At 44.1% G+C, this 13905-nt stretch overlaps 1 protein-coding gene across 7 annotated transcripts in view; it reads left to right on the top strand.

The window, feature by feature from the left end:
- The window catches only part of DAB1 (DAB adaptor protein 1), a 1099844-nt gene that overhangs the window by 287330 nt on the left and 798609 nt on the right, over positions 1-13905 (top strand). The window lies entirely within an intron of this gene.

Below are 13905 nucleotides of genomic sequence, written 5' to 3'. Positions count from 1 at the left end.
AGAACTCAGCAAGTTTTAGTGGCAGGGAGACACAATCCATCCTCACAATGGACCAGTGTGCCTGGGAACTCCCATTGTCCTCTCCATTCTGTGGAGAGGAAAGAACTTTAGGAGATGTGGCCCACAGTCACCAGCACCCAGGCTGTCAATCACACAGTGTAGCTGGCAGAGCAAGGAGTGGAACCGCGGTGCCGTGTAGCCCGCCATGAGACTGTGCTCCAGCTATCACATCGTGTAATGTATTTTTAAATACCCCAAAGAGCTCTTGCCGAGGAGCAGAAAGGGACATCCCATATGACAGCCTTGAAACGTATTAGCAAGCCTCATGTCCAAGATCAAAAGAACACCAGGGTAGGCCCTAAAGGAACCTCAGACCTCTTTATATCATCAGTCTATGAGCATTTGTAGTTTTTATCTGTGAAGGATCATGTCTTTGCTTAAGACATCTAGTTAAGCCTGCCATTAACTTACTTTGTGACCTTGAGTCACTTTACATCTTTGGGCCTCCATTTATTCCTCCGGAAAGTGACAGTTGGACCAGATTATACATATATATATATATATATATATATATATATATATATATATATATATATTCTTTTGAACTATAAAGTGAGAAGACCCTTGCATGGAGAACTTGGGAGCTTTTTTCAAGTCTGAAACTCTGAAAGCAAGGACCGTGTTGTGTTCTCTGTGGCCCCAGTGTCTAGCCCCATTGCTGACACATAAATGAGGCTTGATGAATGTTGAGTGAGTGATAAAAACGGGAGAGCCCCTCTGCTTAGGGTGAGCCATGTTACCCTAACTCCTGTACATCTCTTGCATGTATTTCAAGTGTGACCCATTTCACGCTGGAAATGCTGGCTGTTAATCATCCTAGAGACCTGTCAGAATATAATCACTGGTTCCAAAAGGTTCTCATGACATAGAAGGCTAAGACTTTCTCTCCGTCACTCCAGAAGTCTGAAGAATGACTGATGGGCAAAGTTAGAGAGTGACAGTGGGACTCAGCTCGAGCCATACTTTTCTACTTGTGACAGGTCCTGGAGGGTTAACATTTAAAGTAGGGAGTGAAAGACCTTGATGAGACAGGATGACTGCTAGTTACTAGAAGGGAAACTGGAATTGACCACTGAGTTTCCTTCCACACCTCCTTTTTACATGGGACGTGCCCAGCTGTTCATCTTAGAGGATATGGCTTTGACTCCCATTCTGAAACTCATTAATCATGTGACTTCAGGTAAACCCAATACTATACCATTAATAACAATGTTACCAATAAAAATGATCATGTTAATAGGATAACTGGTATTTATTGAGGAGCTGTATATGTCAAATGCTTTATTAACTGTTTTCCTTTTTAACCTTACGTTGTCTGATTTAATTCATTTGAAGGAAGACCAATTATTACTATCCATCAGATAAGTAAACTGAGGCACAGAGAATTTCAGTAACTCAGCCCAGTTCCCCCAGTGAGGAGATGGCAGATTGAATGATTCATTTACCTGGTCTGACTACAGTTGGAGTTCTCCATCAGTAAAACTGTCCCTCAGTTTATTAGACTGCAAAATTGATATTATAACATCTGATCATTTTTACAGGGTAGTTATAAAAATCAAATTAGATACGTTTCACATTGTTTGTCTCTTCCATCAGGCAGTCAGAGCCCTGAGGTGCATGGTTAATCTGGGTGTCTTCCAAAGTGGCTGATTCATAAACAGCGCTTGTTAACTGCTTTCTGAATCAATACACAAATTAAAGGAGAGACTGATAAGAAACTGCTCTATAAAGAGTCAAGGTGCTATACAAAGGTTATTTATTTATTTACTTTTTGATGTTTCACATTCGTACTCAGCCTTATTTAACAGGTTTTGAACTTGCGAGGTGGCCACTGAAAGAAAGGTGCCTGCTAGTCCAGTGACTTCAACGCCCACATGTTTGTCTGCTAACTCTCACCTCACTTGAATTGTGTTTGGTTTGCATTTGTATGAAATTTGGAAGTGAAAATTATGGCCTGTGTGTGCAGTTCCTCCATTCCTACTAAAATTATATTCCATGTTTTAGAGGCATTTATTAGGAATGCTATTTACTATTTATTATTAATGCCTACCTCTGTCAGAGGAAGAAACCAAATGTTTAACGCGTCACAACATCCTCATAATAAGCCTGTGAGGTTCGTGTTTTAGCCTGTTATACACAGGATGACCCTGAGACTCAGATTCACTCCCTGCTATTACTTGTTCATCCATTTAGTATTCATTCAGCATTACCTCAGGGACTGCGCTAGGGTCCAGCATATGACGTCACTTCAGACTTACATTCTGTCCTGAAAGAATTTTGTGGAGGACACTCCAGGTTCAGTGAGGGGACTATGTTTACCTGGTCTCATGAGTTGCTAATTGCCGGTGGTGGATCCAGGATTAAAACCATGATTGCAGCCTGGTGTTTGTCACTATTAATGCCTCTAAGTCATGGACACTTAAATGGAGAGGTGTAGTTTGCAAACCCAATGTTATCAATTTGGTGGTCTCAGGAGCTGGCTTCTGGGTGTTTGATCACAGATGGCCAATCTATTTAGACTGTGCACACTGGGAGACACATTTACTCACTCATCACTGGGAGACACACTCACTCACTCCGTCCTCATTTGCAGGCAAAATCATTTCCACTGCTATTAGCTATCAGTAGGAAATGCCTGTTTTAGCCCTTGTATGCAAAACTGATGCAAGCTTGTGGAACCCTTGTTCTTCCTGTTGCATCTCTTCATAGACAGGAGAGTGAGGTTGAAGGCTTCAGGAGATGGTGATTTACTGGGCATGAGATTATTCTAGGGTTTCAGCCTGAGTCTCTGCTTTCTGTCCCATTCTCTAAATTATCTCCTCTCTTTCCATTCAGACAAAAGAGGAAGGAAGGGAGGGAAAAGGGAAGAAGGAAGTGATGGAGGGAGGAAGTGAGGGAGGTAGAAAACAAGAAAAGGAAGAAGGAGAGAAAAGTTCTGTAGTCAAAAGAAAGCTTGGGAATACAAAGATAAACAGGGTCCTTAACTATAAAACTCGTGAGAACTTTTATCATGCTTGTGGACATCATATATTTTCACCAGGGGTTTACCATGATGTGCGTTTCTCAATTTACTTGTTCATGGACACTCTTTTAATGGAAAAAAAGGACCATCTCAGAGGACGGTGGTTCCTCAAGGCAAAGCTCCTCCAGACATTAGGCCCTCAGGCTGTGCGCTCTACTCAGCTTCTGTTTTCTCTAATTCCTTTCTCTGTCTCGCACAGTAATTCCCAAACTCCTCCCACCTTCTCTCTTTCCTTTCTTTTCCTTCCTTCTTTCCTTCCTTCCTTCCTCCCTTTCTTCCTTCCTTCCTTTCCTCCTCCCATTCTTCCTTTCCTCCTTCCATCCTTCTTTTCCTCCTTCCATCCTTCTTTTCCTCCTTCCTTCCTCATAGGGTGTAACTGAGCAAGGGCAAGAGTTCAGGTCTCCTTTCTCTGGTCCAGTTCTCATTTTATTACACTAATGAATGACCTCACGAAAGTCAACAGGGATTTATCAGTGACTCCATGTTGCTACCATTGTGCTTTGTGCTGAGAAGAATATTGAAGTTTGCTCTCTACTGGGGCAGAAGAAACCACACAAACAACCGAATGGATAGTGTCAGGTGGGAATATTGCCACATAGAAGAAAGAAGCAAAACGAGGGAATAAAGCGTGATAGAGGTGCTATTTTATGGAAGTGGGGAAGCAAACATGAGGGGGGCATTTCAGGAAGTGAGAGCACACCAGCTGAATCTATGTGGGAAGTACCGTCCAGGCTAAGGGAAAAGCTGGTGCAGAGGTGGGAGAGCATTCCAGGAACACGACACGACCAGTGTGGCTGGAGCAGAATGAGGAGGGGATGTGACGTGAGGAGCTAGGGTCCAAAGGGTGGCTAGGGCCATCGCCATGGGAGTCCTTAGGGGCTGTGGTACAGACATTTGCCCTGTTTGGGGGTTTTGAGCAGAGAGTGGACCTGATCTGACTTAGGTTTTTAAAAAGATCAGTTGGGTTTCTTTCTCCATGGAGAAGAGACTTCAGGAAGTGAGAATGGAAGCCGAGAGGCTAGTGGGGAGATTAGTACAAATGTCTAAGTGACAGATGAGTGTGTGTCAGCCTAGAGTAGGATGAAGCGATCTGATCTGGATCTGGGTGAAAAGCGCAGCGGGCAGGAGTTGTTGGTAATTATATATGAAAGAAGAGACAGGGCAGCTCTGAGGATTGGTGGATCTGTAGATCTGTAGAATAAATCCCTAGAAGTAGGCCTGTAGCTCAGAAGGAATGTATATATTTAAACGTTGTTAGATACGGCTATATCAGAATATATAGTCCATGCTAATATATAGTCCAGCAATAATGCATGATGGTACATGTCAAAGTGAAAAGCCTTTATGATAATGGTGATATTTGTGATAATTTATATGTGTATTGCTTTGTATTTACCAGAGTGCCTTGATATCTATTATTTATTTAGCATCAAAACAACTCTAGAAAGTAGATATTTTGTGTTCTAGTTTTCTACACGAGAACATGGAGACTTGAAGAGATTGATCATTTGCCCAGCTGGTGAAAGGTGGAGCTGGGATTCGAATCCAAGTCTCTGAGGTTAAAGCCCAGACTGACTCTAACTTACCCTGGCCAGAAAAGGACTTTCCTAAACCCACACTTACAGCGCTCTCTCTTACCGTGAACTCCCTGTCCCTGGAAATATTCAGACATTGGCTGGGTAAGGCTTTGTCTGGAACGCTGCTGAGGACATGAGAACCCCAGTGTGAGGGTCACACTAAATGGTCTCCAAGGCCCCTGTCTGAGCTACAAGCCCCATGGACTGAGCCTGCTCACCTCTTAGCCTTAATTGCTGTTTCGATAAAGTGAGAATAATACTGCCTGCCTCTAACCACACTGGGTGGCATAAAGGTAAATCAGATAGTACTCCCGGGGCACTTAGAGCAACTTAAGAAAAACACACTCCATACATCTGTGTTAGGCTGGGAGGAGGGTGGCCGCAGGGACGTGGAGCCGTTAGTCCCCTTGGCCTCCCCAGGCCTTTCTTAGGAATAAGTTCCCTCAAATGGATTTGTTTCATATACAAACACAAGTACGCACCTGTGCTCCTTCACACACACACACACACACACACACACACACACACACACACACACACACTGAACTACTTTGTCCAGTTCACAAGGAGAGATACACGGATTTTTAAATTTTCATTTTTAATAAGACTCCCCCTAATCTGACATCTAGCTTAGTCCCTAAACTCAGTCCAAGCTTAGCCATCACGATGCTTTTGTCATTGTCTCCTGGAAACTTCACCATAATCCTGTAAATTAAGTGTTATTTATTACTGCCTTATAGTGCTTGGAAGAGACACTAAAGTTCAGAGAGGTGAACTTTCTCTCTTAAGGTCACACAGCAAATAGGGGCAGAGTGAGGATTAGAACCACGTTGTCTGATGTGGAGTCTGTATCCTTTTACCTTTCATGGCTTTGCTCAAGCTTTACCCACCCTGGGCTCTGGAAAACCATCCCTGACTGTCCCTTACCCCATCTTCTATTTGGTGCCCCTTTTAAATGGTTTGCTAGCACCTGTCCCATGATATGGTATAGGTACAAATGTGTGTTTCTATATGCCCCAATAAACTGTGGAGCTACTTGAGGGAAAGGATGGTGACTCCTTCATTTTTGCCCCCCGCCCTTAACACAGGGCTTAAGGCACAGTGCTGGCGTCGGAAAGAAACTGCCAATTTTGGGTGCCTACTTATGTCAGCCATGTTAGGAAAGGCCTGGACTGTAACCATCCCAACAACAGGAAGTGGTTCCATCACTATATCCCAGCAGAAGAGTTGGAGACCTAGGGAGCATAGTAACATGTCCAGGGGCATACAGTGAGTGGAAGGACCCAGGATTCAAACTGAGGTCTGTCTTACTTCAAGGCTTGGGGTCTTGAAAATATGCCATCACCCTCACCCACACCATCTCATGTAATTGGCATGAAGTCTCAAATCCTTTTTTTTTTTTTTCATAGAGTTTGTTGGAACATAGCCACGCCATTTGTTTACGCATTATCTATGGCTGCTTTTTTAAAAACAGCTTTATTGAGATGTAATTCATATAACTTATAATTTAAAGTATAAATCCAGTTATTAAAACATTGCGTCCTCGGAGAGATCTCCGTCCAAGACTGCCCTACCCTGTGGAGAGCATGAATGTCCTGAGCCCTCCCACCAAGAAACTATGGAATCTTAGGCAAGTTCCTTGACCTATTTAACCTGTCTGTGCCTCAGTTTCCTCATCTGTAAATCAGGGCTCATTCTTATGAGCTTTCTCATAGGGTTATTTTGAGAACTAAATGAACTATATTTTTTTAAAGCCCTGAGAATATTGCCTAGTACATAGTGAGCATGCCAGATATTATTACACATTAAGAAATATTGGTTGGAACTAGAATATGCAAGGACTTGGCTGCCAGGCCACGAAACATCCTCGATTCTGTCACTCTTGGTTTTTGAACCTGACAAAATCTGGGCTTTGAGGAGGTTTACCTGTGTTCAAATCGATTCAAGTAGGAGGAAAACTGGAATCAAAAGGCCAGCGTAGAGGCTGCTGCCAAGGTCTTCATGGTAATTTCACTGTCTGGAAGAGAGGAGGGCCAGCCCTGCTGATTGCATTGGGCTTTGTCAGTGCCTGTCAAATCGCCTGCTCTGACGTGCAGGTTTGGCTATTACAGCCCCGATCGCCCTGTCAGGGAACGCTTTGGCCTATTATTTTATAGGATACAGGAATCTTTTTTCCCCCCCACCTGCCTGGGGGAGTGACTGTCTTTATGGAGCAGTGAGAAAGAAGCCTGTGGTCTCGGCACAGAGCTGCCAGCTCAAGAACTGGCAGCAGGCTGGAAGGATGGTCCCCACCAAGCAGCTCAGCTGAGTGGGGCTCTATTTTAAGGATGTCAAAGGGCCCACCTAAAATTCTCTTCCTGGAAGACAGCCTAACAGCCTGTGATTATGCTGTTTCTGGGTAATGGTAGGCTCCAGACTTGGCTGCAAAGAGAGTCTCTCCCAAGATTAACTCCTGCCACACTTGCCATCCTCCCTCTCCCTCCCATGACAATAATTGTACAGTCTGTCGGGAATTGGACTCTAGGGCCCCTGATGTGATGGTCTGCTTGGTTTCTTTTGCACCTCTGTGTCACGCACACACCCAAGCCTTTAATATACTGTGCAAGGGCTCTGTCCGACTTTGCCTCTCCATCCGGAGCAGGGCTTTGGCTAAATGTGGTGCCCAATAACTTCAAGGGATCAAGCGTTTTCAAGAAATTTTCTTCCTAAGACTGTGAGCCAGGGGAAATTGAAAGCAAGGCTGCCAGCTTTGATGTCTTAAGTATGAAATTCCAATGGCTTTCCAGCCGCAGAGCTCTGGTTTTAGTAGTGCAGATGGGGTTAGATTTAAGGAAGTGATCACATCACGTGCCCGATGGGTGACAGGGAACCCAAGGAGAAGAGGTCTGAGCTCTTGACCTGGCGTTTCCAGTGGCCTGGGCGATCTGCTAAGCATGTCTTTTCTTGTTTTTATTTTAAGAGATCATTGGGTTTGGTATTTTTTCCGTTCAAAAATACATGCTTATTATCAGAAATTCGGAAATGATGGGAATTATAAAGAAGACAATGTAATAATTTTGCCATTCCTCAAAGAGAAACAATTGGATGTATTTTCCTCCAGTTCTTTTTCTTTGATTTAAAAAGAAAGTCATTATATTAGTTCTTTGTCTATTTATCTTCCTACGTACCTATCTACCTGCTTACCTAACTTAATCATATGATTGCTCTTGTTTTTTGTTTATTGGGTTGGTTGGTTTCATTTTTGTTTTGCTTAAGCAAAATGGTAAAATGCAATTTTCAAGGTAGTGCAAAATCTCTGCAATTGCATCTATACTTGTTGGACCAGGGATTCCCAAGAGCTAGGGTGCGTGAAAATCCTCTGAAGAGCATATGAAAATGTATGTGTGTGTGTGTGTGTGTGAGGGGGGCTGGGAACCTGAATTTTAACAAACATTGCAGGTGATTTTGCGGCATGTGGCCCATGGGCCACACTTGGAGAAACATTTACTTCAGAGGAAATATTATGGTTACGTTGCTCCATTGAGTGGATTTTTAGATACACTTCTCCATTTTCATCATAATGGGTATGTAGGTCAATTATAGTTTTTAATTAAAGTATAAACAGTGCCACAAGGAACATCTTTGACCACCCATTATTCATTCATTTAGGAGACATTTTTTGAGCACCTGTATAAGGTCAGCCTCTTTCCAGGTGCTATAAAGACCAATGATCAAATAGACATAGTTTCTGCTCTTATTGAGCTTTGGCCTAACAGAGAGAAAGACAAACAGAATCACAAAATTAGATTATTGCAAATTGTGGTGAATGCTGTGAAGGAAAGATTCAGACTGCTATGGGGAGGCACGTCATTGAAATTCAGAGACCAGAAAAAGCCTCTATGAGGGGTTAAGATGTAAGTGAAGCTTGAAGGAAGGATCGCAGTTAGCCTATGTGACTTTTAAGATTTGCCGAAGTAGAATTATTGGATAAAAAGGTATTGACTTTTAAAACAGTCTTCTTAATCTCCCCTCCCTCTCAGGTTTCAATGTCCATGTTCAAATGTATAGGATGTATACTGGTCAGGGTCCAGATGGGAGAAGGCAGGCCACATTTGGCATTTCACACAGAGGAGGTTTAATGCAGGGGATTAGTTATAAAATCATTTGGAAAGTTGAAAGAAAAAAAGGGAGAGGTGAGGTAGGTCAGAGATTAGTAAGTATAGAAAGCAGGTACCACTCCTACTGAGTGAACCTAAGCAAAGCCGGGGTGTTTCTAGCACCCGGCAGTTCCCTCATGCTAAGCTGCGCTGCCGAGAGCCTGAGGGACCAGTCTTCCTGGAAGCAGCGGGAAGGGTTTGCCTAGGCTGCTACTGCATGGCTTGTACCGGGACGTCCAGCGGCTGGGCTGTAGTGCTGAGCTTCTGAGGGTCACTATGTGGCGATGAGAATCCTGTGTTAACACTGCTTGGCTGGCGGATGCTGGGGTCCCCAGGACACCACTCAGCTGGTGCTGAGATTGTGCCGGAGCTGCTAAGCTCTGGCCCTGGTATCCAGAAAGAGGCTTTACACTATAAGGGTGGCAACTGCCAAAAAATGCCAGGGATCCTAGATGTCTGCTGCTGCTAAAAAGAGGCTGGCAGACACTGCAAGCAGGAAGTGAGTTTTTCCCCCTTTCCTTCTGCCTTACAGTATCCTACCAGATCTCACTATTGACAAAATCTAAGCAAAAGTCACCAGGCAAAAGAATACGGGAAATGCAGGTTTTGAGGTTCCAGGCAGAAAAGGGCAAAACTGGGAGCTGAGAATGAACCGGTACATGACCAGCATAGAGAGAAAGGAGACCTCCTTGTGCTTGTCCCCTTTCTTCTCCTCACCTTATACGTTGCTCCTGGGGACATTAGACCAGCCCACTGGTTATTCACAGCTCCTCTATCCTTAAAAAAAAAAAAAAAGAAAAAAGAAAACGCAAAATTTTCTAAATGTGTGTGTGTATAAATTTGACTCTGAATTATCAATGTCAACACTCTGTAAAAAGGCTGGTTGTATGTATGGATCATCTATAGATGCTGCTGAATGAATGAATTATAGTTGCTCCTGGTATTGCTAAGAATCTGGTACTGTGCTAAGTGCCTACATCTGTTTTCTAAATCAAGCCTCACATCTATCCGTATAGGTAGGCATTCTCACTCCCATTCGCCAGAGAGAGTGAAGCTCCAAGGGGTGAAGTGACTTCCTCACCATCACACCTTTCCTCCATAGTGATGAGATCCAAACCCAGGTCTGCTGGTCTCCATCGCTGCTACTCGTTTCCGCACTTCTGTAATGTAGGCCAACATTTAAAGGGCATTCTTCAGTGATCCTCAGAGGCAGGTAGAGAGCAGCTTGTTGGTAATACCTGCGTTTCCATGAGGGTGTATTGGTAGCAGCATAGAAGCTAACTGACCCTGGAAGTCCAATGGAAATGACAGCCTTGCCATTTGTGGCCACGATGTGGCTCCAGGCTCCTGTCTGAAAACCCTCCCCTGACCTTTTCCTAACACTTGGCATTTTAGTGTTCTGTTGATTACAGATCACTTACATGCAACACACAGTTGACTGTTTGTTAAAATGAAAAGTGGGGGGAAAAAAAGAAAAGAAAGTACATGGTTGCCAGAGCAGTGCTGTGGAACGGTTGTTCCCTAGGTATTCATCTCGGTTAGTCCAAACACCTATAATTAAACTAGCTTTGGAGCAGTGCCTCTTGGAGAGAGTGGAAGAATCAATTCTGCAGCATTTGGATCTTGTTCTTTGTATACACTGCTCAGCAGTGAAGATGTGCAAAAAAGACCAGATGTTGTGGCTCAAGAATGCAATTACCCGTCCAGCAGGGTGAATGGATGATGGTCTATTTGGTCTTGGGGACTTCCAAGCTCAGGGGAGCAGAGGGAAAGAGACAAGTGATGAATATGGTGGCCTCCAGTTCTCTGTGTCTGTTCCCCAGTCTCATTTCCTTGCTGGGAGTTTTAGTTTTGCACTCTGGATGCAGCGATTGCTGGGTAACTTTGTGTTAAACGCTAATTAATGGCAACTCAAGTCAGCTGTCCTACTTATGAGACTCTGGAGCAGGCAGAGACACCACTCATCTGGAAAAATATGTTGAGATCAAGCTGCATCTTTATATAAATATGTGAGGCACTGCTGTTAGACGCCAGTACCAGCCTATACTGCCTGTCTTCACATGAATCATTGAAATGACCCGAACCTTCAGTCTGAGTTGATTGTAGCTAATGTGTGCCATATAGTTTCATAAGCTCGAATGTCTTGTGAGCCACAACACGATCAACATACAGTTTTAATTAACATTTGCTTTTTAGATAATATACGCAATTTATTTTGGCAAGAGTTCATTGAATGTAAAATCTACATAATTAAGATACTAAACCTGCAATATATTTTTTTTTCTTTGCAATATTTTTTTGCTAAATGACAGAGATTCAGCAACAGTTATTACTCAGTAGATAGCTACCATGGGCAATTACAATTTTGCACTTTCTTATTTTTTTTAATTGCTTCTCTAACCAAAGGATACAAAGTCATATAGTTGATTTTGTTCACTTTTTAGATTCAGAGGTATTAGATCTTTTTCTTAGTTCAATGTGACACTAAATATAAAGCAAAGAAAACACATTCATGATTCTCCTGCACGAAATTTGCTATTGAAATGCAGCTTATTTTAAAAATTAATATTATTTCATGAGTTTATTTCACTAAGTTTTTCACCCCTGTGATGGGATTCTGGGGCGTGATCACCTGACAACCGGCATGCTGGAAGAGTCTCAGGGATCATTGAGTTAACTCCTCATTTTATGAAGACAGCTGTCCACTGAGTCTCAGAGTGGAAATGTGACTTACCCAAGGTCACACCACACACTGTAGCCAGAACCAAGACTAGAATCCCTGACCAACCCCGCTTGTTTTCTACCGTTCCAGCTGGTCCCCTTCAAGACATATTTGTCATCTACCCACAAATAGCCTCTTCCTTCCGTCATCATCTCTGCCTTCTAAACTTGGAAATGCCTCTGTATCATGTAAAATAGGCATGTTTTTTAGAAAACAGGGAAAATAGTCCTGGTTCCCAAAACCCTTCCCCAAAGCGAAGAACAGCACAATGGCCGAATCCCAATTGCTTTGTTCTTTGTGGTAATCCATATAATTGGGTCAGAGGGCTAATGACTTGGCTTCATGAATCTGAGCCATATGCCTCCATGATCTGCAGCCAGCTGCATGTCTGCGACGAGAGCGCTCGCTGCTCACGGTGGCAGCCCACGGTGGCAGCCCAGGGCCGCAGCTGAGAGAAGTGGCAGCCAGACCAAAGCTGCGAGCGAGACACTGGAATGGCCCCTGGTTATGGGGCTATTTTCTATATCCTCATTCCACCCCCTCCAATCTGCTTGATTTCTGAGCTGCCAAGTTCTTCTCAGACAGACCCTTGACAAGGGCCTTTCCTGAAGACTCTGACGCATTCGGAATGCAATGCGGTAGGCAGGGATTGGGCCAGTGTCAGTCTCTTTCCTCAGATCTGTAGTAAGCTGCTAATTAGTGTCAGTAATTGCTGGAGGAGAGGATAGCTGGCTGCCCATCAGCCCTGGGAAGGAGGGGGTGCTAGCGCCCGCCCTTCCTCCTGGCTCCCTCCTCTCTAGCATTAAGCAATAAATCTATATCTGTTAAATCGGCTGTTGGGCTGCTTGTTGAGAAGGACGTCCGTGCAGTCGTGTCAGGTTAATGGGTTTAGCTAATGTACGTGCACAAGGCTGAGTAACCCGATCAGGCATCGTAGCCAAAGGCGGAGGATGGAGGTCTCTGAGAGGGCTGTAAGAGCAGAGGGCTCACAGATATGCACCAGAGGCCCGGGGCTTCCGGGAGAGAGGTCCTAGGAAATCTGTTTCTCAGGCGACTCTGTTAAAGGAAGAAGAAAACAATGCTTTATCGGTGAGCCACGTGCCAACAGATGGTGAGGAGGCATAGAGCTCAGATTTCATGCAGGTCGTGGCCCTATGCTCCTGGTGCTGCCACAAACAGCTGGAACCTGGGGCAGAGGATGAACGCTAAGCCTCAGCTCTCTCTCTATGACAATGCGGCGAGAAAAAGCATCTCTCTCTCCCACAGGGCTGTTGAGAGGTTTAAATGAGCTAATATGCATACAGTGCTCAGTCCATTGTTTGGTGTGTAATCACTGTTCTTAAAGTGAGCACTTACTTGATGCTACGAATTAGGTTATTAATAAAATAGGTAACGCACCAGGTGCGTGGGCGCTCTGTGCCAGTTCATTTCAGTGCGATTTCAGACCGATCCTGGTGTGCCTTTGCAGTCTGGTCGGGAGAACTACTGGTTTCTGATTACCCCATGGTCAGCCCTCTCCCGTGTTTTCAGCATGGCTGTGTGAGGAAGACGTGGAGCAACTGTGGCCACGGGATGTCTTTGCTATGTGCAAGCTTCCGCATCTGTATGGGAACCACACATGTATGCCCAGTGTGGCCGTACTGAGAGCCCTGCTTAGGTCCTGGTAAAGCATTCTAAGAGTGCCGCAAAGCCCCAGTAATTTGGACACAGAATATCCAATGATATGGAGCAGCAGTGCGTTTGCTTTATTTGCATGTGATTCAGTTACAAAATAATGCCATCGACGTGTGCCTATATGTTTTCACCTTTCTCTTCCCAAGGATCTAGGTACTCTCTTTGCCTACAATATTCATTTGCTCAGCAAATATATAATAGATATTAAATTATTATTTATATATATGTTTGCTAAGAAAATATGTATTGCCTATGTGCATACACATCTATCTATTCATTTATTCATTCAACAAATATTTATTGAACACCAAATGAACTGCGGAAGTTTAGAGCTAGACAGGACTTATGCCGTCATCTTATTCAGGTCTCTCAATGTGGAGAAGAGGAACCTGGACTCTTAATATGACAAGGCCCAGACTTCTCCTGGGTACCATCACGCAGAGTCCGTGATCCACCAGTAGAATCTCTCTTGTAACAGGGCTCAGGAACTTTTTCTCTCCACCCCGGTCCTGCTGTGCTATCTATGCCACAGTTCTGGGGAGCCTAGCTGTCTTCCGCTTTATCTGGCACTAGAGCTTCTGCATGTCGCTGAATAAAAGCACACCGTCAGGCAGCCCGATTGGACTTCATGACAACAAATCTCCATCTCAGGGGATATGGCAGAATAGTTAGGCGCTAACCCACATCGCGTGGGTATGTAGACTAGTTCTTCTG

This window comes from Rhinolophus sinicus, chromosome 14, assembly GCF_057876585.1.
Source record: "Rhinolophus sinicus isolate RSI-liver-muscle chromosome 14, RSI-T2T, whole genome shotgun sequence".
Classification (NCBI taxonomy): Eukaryota; Metazoa; Chordata; class Mammalia; order Chiroptera; family Rhinolophidae; genus Rhinolophus; species Rhinolophus sinicus.
The sequence above is the reverse complement of the archived record's forward strand: the minus strand, read 5'-3'. Positions and strand labels throughout refer to the sequence as shown.